Genomic DNA, 10,652 nt, shown 5'->3' with positions numbered 1-10,652 from the left:
GGCTGGTTCAGATGAGGTTTAATCACTGACAGTGGAAAAAGGCAGTCACAGCGCTGCCATAAAATCCTTTCTAACGAGTGTGGGGCTAGTCAAGAGTTTTATACAGTTTACAGAGAACATGGAGGACGGTGTGATGCGTGGATTTGCATTGATTCAATACACGTCTGCTTCCGAGAGGAAGAGACTTCAGTCAAAGGTGTGGCTGCTCTCGGGCCAGACTGGTTTCTTTACACAATGTCACAACAGTGGCCATTCATCAGGCCTTGATCAGTCATGTTAGAAAAGGATGTTTTGGATTCGTTCCAGGAAGGGGGAAAGACCAAAATGATAACAAAAGTTAACCACAATCAAATCAGAGCAGCAGGACATTTGATGAGTACAAGAGAAAGGAATATTAGGATGAGATTAAAATAAAACTGAGGTAACACATTTTCTTCTACAAAATACAAATTGAATAAAAAAAGTGAACTTGTGTCACATAATTGTTTTTCCCGAATTAAGGTCCCAGGGGGACACCAGAAGGGGCGTGACTGAGGCTATCTATAGGAATTTAACTGTTTGTGTTGCATTTGCAACATTGCCCAAAGTTGTTGGTGTTGCACCTTCTTGGATATTTGCATGAATAAACATAACACTTTAAGTGAACACATGTGCTGATTGTTATAAGAATTTTGTATAACCTCATGTCTTAAAGCTTCTTTGTTTAGGTTACAACCTTGAGGGCCTCGTTAACTTTAGGATCCTTGATAAGTTGTACGACCTTGGCATCCTCGTTGACCTAGGGGGGGCCCATGTCTTCAAGCATGTGTTGAACTGTTTATGACTTTAGTATCCCCACTGCTGACCTAAAAACCCTAAAGCCATATCTTAAAGTGACTAATTGTTATCAGGGGCCTTGTGTACATGATGTCTTGTTCTACACGAAGATTAACTGTCAATGACGCATTATCTCCTGAACCCTTAAAAGACTCAAGTCATAACACTGATTTGAGCACTTTCTCTGTAGCATCCTCATACGTTGTTGCATTGGAACTGCTCCTCTTGTACAAGATTAAAGTCCGACGTCGACTTTATTTCTCTGTCTCTGATCTCCTCCTTGGTTGATTTGTCTGTTCACGAAGAAATTCTTTTAACACTGATGATATTATCAACTAACGCCAAACCATTTCACGTGTTTTCATGTCAAAATGTAGTTTGGAGCCTTCATCGGGTTCCTACTGGGGACAGGTCTTGTAGGGTGTCACCCCCTGTCTAGCTAGCTGACTTTAAGATCGAGTTGGTAGAAATGATTTGCATTAGTATAACCTGAAGCAATGAGCAAGCTTAGTTAGTGCCACTCATTTAGATAGCTGACTTTGGTCTAGAATGCCAAATCTTGAATTTCCTTCGGGATCAATAAAGTATCTATCTATCTATCTCTATCTAAACTTCAGATTTTTTTCTGTCTGCCTTCAACAACGTTACTGATGAACACGTTTTTCAACATTTGTTGGGAGGGTTGTTTTCACTGTCAGCATTGTCTTGGGGAGGTTAGTAGATAGCAGGTAACTGGAGGAAGTTGTTTAGTGTTTTGCATACTCAACAAGAGTGGAGCGGTGAGAACAGCAAATGGTAAGAACTGATGTTTCTATAATATTTCCATCATTTGAAAATGATAATTTTGCCACCTATAGTACCATTCTCAGTAATATTACACATTGTACCTGTTATAAAGTGTACATTGGTGTGATAGTATCAGCTGTTTCTGGTACTCCTCTAATTATTCCAAAGTGATTTATAATTTGTACATTGTTTAGGTCTGAACATTTTTTTCTTTGTCTTACTGGATTCTTCATTGAATGATCGTGACAGGCCACCATACCAATGTTTCTCCTTCTTTTTCTGTGTACATTTAGTATGAATTTGAATCTTGCTGATGTTTTAATCCTGGTGTTAGATTTAGGGCTCTCTTGTTTGCATTCATTTCCCTGGCAGCTATCGACCTGCACTGTGCGTGTTATAAAATGAAAGTTAGTATAATAGAAAGTTGTTGGCCATATTTCAGGGGAAAGTGTTGAGCCAGTCTGCTGTTTGTTCTGTTGGAAATCCTCTTTAATGGCACAGATATTGTCCCCAGTCACACTCAAATATTATGTCCAAGTTTAGAAACAATCTGATGAAATATGGAGGAATGCTCGCTTCAATGCCTCATACATCTCAGGAAAGTAATAACTAATGATATAGAGCAGAGGCCTATAGTGACACAGTGGAGGGACCCCCTATTACATAATGTATAAAATTGTGTTGTTTATTAACTGGTCAATAATAATGTGTAGTGCAGCTTATAGTGCCATGTCTAAAATAACTGTAATTATGTATGTTTACAATGCTAAGGCATGACAATAATAATTGTTGACAGAATCATATATTTATAGAACATATTTTAATTCTATTTTGGCATTTCTACATCACATTTTCACCTCATCACATTGAATAAATAGGAGATGTATATCTGCTCATATAGGTTGTATTCATGTTAATGTGTATTTTTGGACACATTTAAATTTTTGGAAGAAATAAAGCTTGGGATCAAATCATTTTGGGGACTCCCTGCAGTAACTCTGAAGGATTTAATGATCTGAAATATTTCTGTCCCCGGGGGAAATTGGGTTAAATTTACATTACAGACATTTCGGTGGTTTATTTATTCATGTTTATTCATGTTAACATTATGCCAGTATTGCGGTGCCTTAACTGTTAAAGCCAATGAGCAGCTGCTGAATGTTTATGATTTTTGAAATTAATTAACCAAAAAGGTTATTTTCTGCCATACCATTACCCTGTTATTTAGTCTTATCACCAGTAGCATACCGTGGGGTTTCAGTCAGGGCCTTCAGTAAAAAAACAACACACGACCACAAAGAAATACACTGTCATGCACTAGGTATATGCACTAACGCCAATGAGACAGTTGATCTTCAACCACCACAGCGCACAGGCACACCACTGTGCATCATAACATCTTTAGGCTACTGCAGCATCACTACCAGATATTCCGTTATTATTCAATATTCTGTTTGCGCAACTTCAACGGATTCAATGAAGTAAAGCGACAATATTAGTGCACCACCTTCACTTCAATAACAAAATGAAACATTAGTAGGGCCTATATGCCAAATATTTTACAAGAGCTATTCCAGCCAGAAGGTGTAGCCCAGTTGAGAGCCAGTTATTAAGCGGCATCCGCATCCAACTCAGCATCGTATTCTGATAGCAGAGAGAGTAATTCCAAGTAATTATCTTGATTCAGGGACTCTTTCCCCTCGTCGTGTCCTCTGAAAGACAATTCTTGCTGTACCAAAACTATGACATCAATGAGGCGCTTCAGAATGTCCCGGTTTTTTTTCACCCTCTCGTTGTGCAGGCTCGTCTCTCGTCTCCACTGCTCATCCAGCTACAAATCGACCCTGGACTCACCAAAGGTCTTCAAATGTACCCCCGCTATAAGGTGGCGCTTGGATGCCTGATGTTTGATAGCTGCCTTGGTGAAGCTATTTAGGCTGTTAAAACCTGTGCTGTTCCATGCTCCAACACTGGTATTAGAAAACAAACAGGGTCAGCAAAATAGCTTGTTCCGCTTGGTGCTAGCTGTTAGCCAGTCATAGCGGTCGTAGTTACCCTCAGTGAAGTGCCGCACAAAACCTTTGCCGGCCTTGGTCAGCCCATCCAGTTTAGGTGTAGGTCTTCCTCTTGAAATCATTTCTGTCTTCTCTCCAAACGAGCGCCTTGAAAAAGGCACACAAAGGAGATCGGAAACAGGATCGATAGGTGGTGTGAAGGCAGCGGCCATAGCTTAGTTCACTCACAATGCTCTAAAAAACCCGCCAAAGGTTCAAACTTCATTGATGACATCAGCGCCAGACACATCGCTGGGCCACTGGGGCGTTCTGTCACTATGCATCAAAATTTGATTGGCTGATGACACACGTCAGTCAAAGTTATAACCAAATAGGAAATGGCAGCTTCAACGCAAGGCTAGCAATACTAGAGCAGGTCCATGGAGCTGTGATGCATTTAAAGACATATGGAAAATCCAGCTCAGCTTCACAAAAATAACCATATTCTTTCTGCAAATATAATCGTAACAGACTGAAAAAGTAATTAAATTCAAACACGTTCAGACACATTAATTTAATTATGAAAAAAAATACTTGTGTTCATTTTGACATGGCCAGCAGAGAAGGCCCTGCTGTCCCTGACAGCCCACCACTGCTTATCACCTGGGAATAAGAAGTGTTGTATTTTCTTTACCTTAGAATAAGCCATTTACATCTACATATGGAGTGGGTCCATTTTGAGGAATGCCATATGTCTACAGGAGCCCAGAACAGACAAACCCAGCACTGGCTCTAGATAGGGCCTTTCATATTTTGTGTTTAATAATTTTAGATAGATGGATAGATCTTTATTTTCATGTTATAAAACCAAACGTTGTTAGGAGCATCTCTAGTCTCTAGTTTGCAGCTAGAATTACAAATCTAAAAATGTATGAGAATATAAATATGAAAACGCAGCAGTTATTGCACAATTGTTGAGTCTGTGTTGCAGTAAGTCTGTTGCAATGAGTGAGTCGGGGGGAGGATATCTGTGTGTGTGTGTGTGTGTGTGTGTGTGTGTGTGTGTGTGTGTGTGTGTGTGTGTGTGTGTGATGATCTCTGCAGCTTGTCCACAGCTCTGGGGTAAAAAGCTGTTCCGCAGCCTGCTTGTGCGTGTGCTGGCGTTCTTAGTGTGGTGAAGAGGGGCTTTCCTGGGATGTGAGGGGTCGGATGTTGTTGGCCCGTGTGAGTAGACTGCTCGATTCGATGTCGCTCAGGTTGGGTTGGTCATCGCGACGCGCTCCAGGTCCTGCAGTGATGGACGTTCATCAGCAGTTTCTGGGGAAGCCTGTTGGGTGTCAGGGTCCTCGGGAAGAACAGTCTCTGCTGGGCTTTCTTGGTGATGCTGGAGGAGTTCAGGCTCCAGGTCAGGTCCTCAGCGATGTGCATGGCTAGGAACTGGAAACTGGAGACCCTCTCCACCACCTCTCCGTTGATGCACAGACCGTAATGGTGTGTTTTTTTAAATTATTATTCCTTTTGTTTTCTCTGTGTTCATGATGAGGTCAGTGTATGGACCTCCTCCCTGAATGGTTGGGTCGTCTGCACATTTGATGAGTGAGTTGTGAGAGGGAGTGCAGTCATGTGTGAAGAGGCGGTAGAGGATTGGGCTGAGAACGCAGCCTTGGGGAACACCAGTTGCTTGTAGTCCTGCTTTGCTGATTGTATGCCTCTGTGTAGGTTGGCCCTGGCCCTGCTGTGTCTTTGTCTCCTGATCTCAGGTGTGTCATTCAGTCATCAAGTCTTGAATGTAACCTGAGCTGGAATTAACTTTGTGTCATTTTAAAACACAAAGCAAAACACACACACACACACACACACACACACACACACACACACACACACACACACACACAAACACACACACACTCTCTCTCTCTCTCTCTCTCTCTCTCTCTCTCTCTCTCTCTCTCTCTCTCTCTCTCTCTCTCTTTCTTAGACTATTCATTTATTTGTCTGTCATCCATCAAACTGAGTTTTGTCCTCTTTTCGGGTTAATCTGTTTTAACACTGAGGATGGTGATTGTATAATAAATTGAAATACTACAGGTATCAATGTAAGTAAGCATCAATATGAACTCAATGTTTTGACAATGCTCTGCTAAATTTAACTATCTTGAAATGAAATGATGCACCGTGTTTCCTTCTTCAGGGCTGGTTTGCTGGCAGGAATCTGGCCGTCTCCCAGGTAACCACCAAGTACTTCCTGTGGGTGGACGACGACTTTGTGTTTACGGAGCAGACGAAGATAGAGAAGTTGGTGGAGGTGATGGAGGCGGTCCCTGAACTGGATGTGGTGAGAATGAAATGGCTCAGGTCCAAGGGGGTGTACTGGGGGGTTTACTGGAATAAAAAGTATAAAAACTTCTCTTGCAAACAGCGCTGTTCATCCTCCTGTGCACCTGTTTGTACAACTACAATGTGTCAACTGGATCCTATCCCAGCATGCATTGGGCAAGATTGACCGGTTGCGAGTTAAAATCTCGGTTCTCTGGTCTCTCTGTTCTGACAGGTCGGCGGGGCGGTACAAAAGAACCAGTTTTATTTCTCTCTCATCTATGAGGAAGGAGATGAAATGGATGGCGGCTGCCTGCACAGGAAGTCTAATGGGAAGTTCCACTCACTTCCTGGCTACCCACAATGCTCTCTGGCCAGCGGGGTAGTCACCTTCTTCCTGGCTCGTACACATTCTGTACAGGGGGTAGGATTTGACCCTAAGCTCCAGAGACCCAGACAAAGTTTGGAGTCCAAGTGCCAGCAAGTCCACGTTGTTCCAGTTTGTCTAAAGGGGTAAATGTCTGTTTCTGGCTCTAGAGTTCTTCATGGATGGCCTGGGTTCCTTAATGGTTGCCACGTGTAATCACGTGTCCGTTGGCCATCAACGCTATCAGGCCGAAGCCTTCTACGACAAATTCAGACACCCTCCAAAGGGAGACGCAGCGTTTAAACTGCAGCTTCACTTTTTCAAAAACTACCTAAAGTGTGTATGAATAAAAGACCTAGAGGACATTGGGTTACATATTTCTCCGCATTCATTTGTTATGCTTTGTATTGTTGGATTATCTGATTAATTAATTTATTCATTACTTTTCAGTGCAAGTAAATACATTTTTTCTGAATTTCAGGTTTTGACTGTACAGCTGCATTTTTAATCAAAATCCGGTCACTGTCAAAAATGCTCTTTATTTGTTAATGGCTATTAGAATAAACTTTGTTAAAACTGTATTATCAATGACTTATTCTAAACCAAATGCAGAGAAACAGATACATTGCGTCACAATAAGGAAAGCCCCAGAGATAATCATATAATCATATATCTGAAATAAGGTCAGATAGCAATCTATATCAGGGGCGGTTTCTCATATGGGCAGTATGGGCAGCCGCTCAGGGCGGCATTCGTGGAGGGGCGGCATGAGCGCCCGCACAAAAAAAAAAAAGGTGCGTCTGCTGATGCTGAGAGAGACTGGTTCACACCGGGCGGTCGCGGAAGCGTCGCGAATAGGCGCGGAGCCCGCTTCCTTTCGGCGCCCTTGTTAAAGGGATAGTTCGGAATTTTGGACATAAGAACTATTTTCCAAGTCAGCCGGTGTGTTCGAGACGTCTGGAGACATTTCAAGAAATTTCATTCAGTTCTTCTAGTTGCCGAGTTCGCTTGTGCTATGGCTAGCGCAAGTCAATAGTTCTAGGTAGCTTGGCATTAAAAACACTCAAACTGACTCCACAGTGCACCCAAGGCAAATCAATTGTAACGGCAGACTATCTGTACATATGTGTTGATGGAATGTTTGAAATAAAACCAACCTTGCATTTTTAAGGATTTATGTCTCAGCAGCAGCAGCAGCAGCGTGTCATACTTCCTAGTAGGCTATGGTAGCGGCGGACTGATATCACCTAGCACTTATAAGTTACCGGTTCTATAATAGTTTGTTTACCTGCTGTCATTGCTACAGACGCAGAGTAGCCTGCAGTGCTAGTTTCTTCAATCTCACAGAAATGGCCACTTTTTGAGAATATACTGAAACTTTTGAAGACTCTGATGAGGCGTTTTTTTCGAACCAAACCCAACCGTACCTGTACGAGCCTGAATATACAGAGGAAGAATTGCGCAAGAGGGATGCTCAAACGGCAGAACGTGAACGAGCGTCTGTGGAGACCGAGATAGCCCCCGCTGGAGCTGAGAACCGGGACCGAACAAACGGAGACTGATGGTGCCAGGAGGGAATCCCCCGCAACGCTTCCGAGGGTTTACGGTTCTCCGGACGGAGCAGAGGTTCGGGTTCGCGTGGCCGTGGGCTGCCCGGTCTTTGGGTGATGTCCAATGGCTTTTCACCCAGGTCTGAGGGCATGAGGCCCGATAATTCGACCCGGTTCAATTGCCTATTTACGGGCAGTATTTCGGGCGGCGCGTCTTAGAGTCTTGAGTCTGACGGTGAGTCCGCATGTGTGGATTCGCGGAGCCGCCCGCTGCCCGGTGTTGGTCCGAGCTCAAAGGGCTTTTCACCCAGCTCTGAGGGCACGAGGCCTGACTGTTCGGCGTGGGTCAGGTCTCTATTTACCAGAGGGATTCCACGCAACGCGTCCGAGGGTTTACGGGTGTACAGACGGAGCAGAGGTTCGGGTTCGCGGTGCGTAATTTTGGATTCGCGTGGCCGTGGGCTGGCCGGTGTTTGTTTGAGCTCCAAGGGCTTTTCAGACAGCCTTGGGGGCATAAGCGCCGACAAATCGGCTGTGTTCAGGTGTGTATTTAGCAAAGTAAATTTCCGCTGCTGCTGAGAAACTATTCCCTCAAAAATGGATGATTCATGCGATGCAAGGTTAGTTTTGTTTCAAATATTATTCTATCAACACAGATATGTACATCGACAGTCTAGTGTTTTAATTGATTTGCCTCGGGTGCACTGTGGAGTCGGCAGGCCCGGACTGGCCATCGGGAGAACCGGGAGGTTTCCCGAAGCGCCGGCCTATGATTGGCCTGCTGGCCTGCGTCTCTCTCTCTCTCTTTTTTTTTTAAGTCTGCCGGTCAGCCGGCGCCGCGGCTATCGACTTTTTTTTTCTAAGTCAGAGATGCAGGCCTGGCCAATCAGAGGCCACTCAGGCCAGTCCGTATCAACCACACAGACAGCGTGCGGAGGAAGGAGTGTGTGTGACACTGATGCTGCAGTCGCGGTGTGTGTGTAGCGAGCGCCGAGCAGAGAGGGAGAGTCGAGGCTTCGACTAGTACTGTAAACCATGGACCCCAACCCCCCGGGTAAAAAAAAAAGAAAAGGCGGTGCCGAGAGGGAGAGAGAGAAAAAAAGAAAGGCGCTGGAGGAGGATGCGGCCAAATGCCGTAAACTGACACATTTATTCAGGCCCCCGCCCCCCCCAGCCAAGATACCTCTGCAAGTAAGTTATGTAAAAAAACAACAACAACAACAACAAAAAAACACTGGTTCTTGAGGTCCAGGGACCTGGGTCCTTGAGGCTGTACACTTTTACACAGTAGGCTATAGGTCCTGGCCATGAAATTAAACAAGCCACTTTTTTATTTACTGTTATCATTCCATTATTATGTATATGAATACAAGGGCACATTAAGTGAGACATAGGCTACACTATCTTACTGTATGAACTATAGTGTATGGAAAAACACTGTAAGCATATGTTTGCTATTCAAAGGTGGTGATGGTGATGACACAAGTCCTGCTGGTACTTCAGGAGAAGCCAGTGCAGAGCAGTTGGCAGAAGGAACAGAATCATTACTAGAGCAACAACATGCAAGTTGCAGACATAACACCAACAGGCACTGCCATTTGACATAAATGGCTCTCATTTGTAATACGGTAATAGCTGCCATTCTATTAAGCACTAGTGGTGTTGAATTTTGCTGTCTATTGCTGACTTGCTGTTATATATCCCAGGCCTATATTAGAATATGAGTCAATATTATGTGATTGCTTATTAGGAACTATACTCTCGGACTGTATTATACATTGCGTCTATCAGTGTGTGCATGTTCTGTGAACATGTATTCAAAGGCTGTCCCCTCATAGCTGATTAATTGTTTGATTTGGACTTTGTTGTCTTTGTTTATTAGGTTATATTGTAGGCTACACATAAAAATTATGCCAAAGAGGCAGTTGACATTCCACATGATATGATGTTTAAGTAACCTTGGCACTGCGTTAAACCTTTATTCTCTTCTAGTAAGTGTGTTAGTGGATTTTGCTGAGGATTGTTGTGTTACTGTATTTTACCAGCCCGGCCCCAAACACAAAAGTTACTGTATATTCCTAACTTAGTTTGTACATAGGTCCCATATTTGAACTTCTATTTGGAATGCTGTGTGTGTGTGTGTGTGTGTGTGTGTGTGTGTGTGTGTGTGTGTGTGTGTGTGTGTGTGTGTGTGTTCGTGCGTGCGTGCATGCATGTGCGTGTACATGCGTGCCAATGCATGTAGGTGTGGGCGTGAACGTGCGCGTGTGGGCAAGGCCAGAGTGGCCTGGTTACATGACTGACTCCTGGCCTGAAAAAGTCTCCCAGTCCGGCCCTGGGAGTCGGTATGAGTGTTTTTAATGCCATGCTAGCTAGAACGATTGACTTGCGCTAGCCATAGCACAAGCGAACTCGGCAACTAGAAGAATTTAATGAAATTTCTTGAAAACGTCTCCAGACGTCTCGAACACACCGGCTGACTTGGAAAATAGTCTTTATACTAAGCTCTGCTGCTGTAGCGAGAGAAAATGACTCTACTTCTCCCATGATTTATTATATCAGCAACATTGTAAACATGAGTTTATGGTCTTGGTCTTCATCAAAACAGCACGATGGTCATTAAGTAAGTAATGGTGCATTAAGAGTCAAATAGACCATAAATGCTTTAGGGAACTGTAAATGAGAAACTTTCACGTTCCTCATCTCTTTTTTCTGTTCTTCTTTCCCTGGCTTATCAGCTGTTTTAATGCCACACAGATTCAGTCTCTCCGTCTAGATGCAGCAGTGGAATGTTGTTGCGTTATGAACAGGACAGAATGCATT

At 43.6% G+C, this 10,652-nt stretch overlaps 1 pseudogene across 1 annotated transcript; it reads left to right on the top strand.

The window, feature by feature from the left end:
- The first annotated feature begins 1,550 nt into the window (after positions 1-1,550).
- LOC311031410 (beta-1,4 N-acetylgalactosaminyltransferase 2 pseudogene) lies at positions 1,551-6,429 on the top strand (annotated as a pseudogene). The gene is made up of 3 exons (XR_014599367.1): positions 1,551-1,611; positions 5,788-5,931; positions 6,148-6,429. The product of XR_014599367.1 is annotated as a beta-1,4 N-acetylgalactosaminyltransferase 2 pseudogene (transcript).
- The last annotated feature ends 4,223 nt before the right edge of the window (positions 6,430-10,652 follow it).

The sequence above is a fragment of the Eutrigla gurnardus genome (genome assembly GCF_963514095.1).
Source record: "Eutrigla gurnardus genome assembly, chromosome: 20".
NCBI lineage: Eukaryota > Metazoa > Chordata > Actinopteri > Perciformes > Triglidae > Eutrigla > Eutrigla gurnardus.
This window is presented reverse-complemented; position numbering and strand designations above follow the sequence as displayed.